The sequence below is a fragment of the Lactuca serriola genome, chromosome 8 (genome assembly GCF_051521515.1).
Source record: "Lactuca serriola cultivar US96UC23 chromosome 8, Lser_US96UC23_V15, whole genome shotgun sequence".
Classification (NCBI taxonomy): Eukaryota; Viridiplantae; Streptophyta; class Magnoliopsida; order Asterales; family Asteraceae; genus Lactuca; species Lactuca serriola.
In genome coordinates, this window is record NC_136415.1 from 165,897,671 (window position 1) to 165,901,124 (window position 3,454).

The following is a 3,454-nucleotide window of genomic DNA, read 5'->3' on the forward strand; positions in this document are numbered from 1 at the left end:
TTGTATTATACAACTGCTTAGGACTCTTATGTATGCATGTTAGGAACAAGAAAACATCCATAAATCACCCAAGTTTGGGGAGTTCACGTCCAAAGAGATTCATAGGCCGTAAACTCCCTTTTCACACTCAAAATGGTGTTTTAAGGACTCTAACACTTTAAGGTTTTTATCTAGACTAGATCCCATTTAGTGTAAGGCATTAAACACATCAAAGAACACAAACAAATGAGAGTTTACGGCCCAAGTGTATCTTAGGCCGTAAACTCCATAAAAATGGACAAAAGGGGTGTTTTCATGACACCTAAAGCCCTAGACCTTTACAAGGAATTGTTTCCACTTAATTGAAGGACCAAAACTCATCCAAATCACTTAGCAAAGTGAGTTTACGGCCAAGAGAATGCTCTTGGGCCGTAAACATGAAAGAATGGCACCAAAGTGTGCCTAGGGTCCTCATTTGCCTTAAACAATTGTCTAGAACATGTCCTTCAAAAGCAAGAGACTTGAAAACAACAAAAACACCCAATACTTAGAGTTTACGGCCGTAAACTCTAAGGGGATTGGCCTCAGGGCCGTAAACTCCTATTTGGAGTATTTCTAGACCTTAAACGCCTTTAAGAATGGAACCACCAAGTTAGAATAATTCTAGAAAGCATTTGGGACTTCAAAACACACCAAACGCACATGTTTGAGAGTTTACGCCATAAACTCAAGAGTTTACAACCGTAAACTCCATGTGTGATGTTATATGGGGAGTAAACTCACTTATAGGGTCCTTTGGAACCCTAAACACAAATACCTTGTCCCACAATAGCTTAGATGCAATCCTTAGGGCTTAAAACACTTATATAAAGTGTTTATTATGTCTAGGATGTCTTAACTTTATCAATTAGTGATTTAAGACTAATTGAATGCATATATGTGTGATTATATGTTCATTAGGATCGTAACGTATGTACAAGTCCTCGCTTGACACCTAGACATCCTATACCGTTCAGTTCATTCCAATCACCAACTACAGGTGAGTTCATACCCCTAATCAATATTTTAAATGATTTTAAATGCTTTAATGGGGGGGAATACAGGTAGAAACAAACATTGTATTTAATCATTGACATGTATTTTATAACTATGTTTGTCATTTAACCGATTTCACATGCTACAAAATGTGATGCATGAAATGGTTTTACATCTTAAAAAACACATTGTTACCAAATGTTTTACCTTTGAAATGTTTATTAAAACGACATCAAGTCATTGTTAATTATTTTTCAAAACCCATAAGATGTCTTACAAAACCATTTTACATTCTTGAACTAAACTACGCATATACACTTATATTCTTATATATGTATTGATGTTATAGTTTACATCTTTCATTTAGTTTCCCACACCCTTGAGTAGTAAGAGTGTATAAACCTACATGATCAACCAGTTATATTACAGTAAATTATCATAGGGATAATTTGAAGATATCAAACATTACTTCTATTACAAGGAATCACACAAGAGCCAGTTCATTCATGAGTCTTTACTAGTACATTACCTGATACATGAGTACCTTTACATATGCTTACATGATACATGAACACGCTTACATGAACACATTACATGAATACCTTTACGTAGATACATCGACCTTTGTATACTTACATGAATATTTGAACCTCGGTTCATTAGGATGAATTATTAGTACCTTCAGTAAATCGTCCTGCCCATCCCAGTTCAACGGGAGTCAGTTACGGGACTAACCATTCCTGGAACCCATTGTTCGCTACAGAGGTTAATTGGACAATCTTCGGATGTTCATTAGGTTATCTATTTCTCTTATAGCAAGGTAGAGTCAGTTACGGGACTAACCATTCCTGGAACCTACTGTTCGCCACAGAGGTTAATTGGACAATCTTAGGATGTTCATTGGGTTGTTATTACATATATTAGGAGACAGTTACGGGACTAACCATTCCTGGAACCTACCGTTCGCTACAGAGGTTAATTGAACAATCTTCGGATGTTCATTAGGTTATTTACTTCGACTACATCGATGTAAAGTCAGTTACGGGACTAACCATTCCTGGAATCTACTGTTCGCCACAGAGGTTAAATAGAACAATCTTCGGATGTTCATTAGGTTATATCTTTCGCTTCAGCGATGTTGTGTTATCCCCGGGTAACCCAAGAGTAATACTTTCATGGTTATATTTTCCTATTTACTTTATTTTGTGATATATTCACATAAGCGATGAGTTAGACTAGTTACTGTATGTAGTAGTCAAAAGAAGGAAAAACTATCATTTTACAAACAAAACATTCGGGTCTTGGTAAAAGACTACAGTTCATACTCATAGAAAATAAGGGTTTTTCATACGTACATCAACATTTTCATTTAACGTTTTACATGGCCTTCATAACAGATTTTCACAAAACAAAGGCAATGACACTTATATACTTATGAATTCACCAGCTTTAAATCTGATACTCGCTTTCAAAATAACTTGTATTCTCAGATCATCAGTAGACAGGTACGGAGGCCAGGTTTTGAGAAGACGGAGCAGACAAGTCTCGTCTTTTATTTTGATTGTATATTTTTGGTGTATTACTACAATGAAAGAACACATGTATTAAAACTTTACTTATAATGCAATGGATGATGTTGTTGCTTGTTTATTATATTACACTGTTGTGATACTGTACATGACGTCCTCCACCCCTGAACGTTTCCGCCGTTCGTAGTTTTGGGGTGCGACAGATTGGTATCAGAGCATTGTTTATAGTGAATTAAGTATATCAACCCATAAAAGATATACTAACTATAAATACATGGGATTAAAACACTCTGTCTCAGAGTTATACTTTTAAATAATAAAATATTTAAGTAAGTATACGTGCCTGCATTCATACTAAAATCAGTGTCACAACGACAAGAACAAAAGTATTACGATTGTTGAATATCACAAGTAAGCCTGGGGATATATGGTCAGTCTTGGGAATGGCATAGCCTGATCAACTATGTTGGTCCGAGGATTGATTAACATATGCCCAAGAATGGTTGTGATGTGGCAACAAGTCTAAAAACTTACCAACACAACCATAAAGAAATACCATATGGTATTTGGTCTTACTGTAATTATCTTAGTCAGTTCGTCTATTTTAGCTATTTCTTCTGTTGTTGGGCTATGGGGATTTAGTCCATGAGACACATTCATTAATCATTTATTCTTATCCGTGTCGTCATCTTTTAATCGTATAGTTAAAGATGTCACCACGCAGAAGTACAAGACGTAATCCATTCAACGAAGCACCGATACCACCACCGCCAGTACCTGTTCAACCACCAAACCCTTTCGATGCCAACATGTTCCAGGCAGCTTTCACAGCAGCAGTTGCAGCTGCTGTGTCAGCAATCAACGCTCATGTCCCTAGTGGATCAGGAATGGGTGCACCACCCTCGAACCAC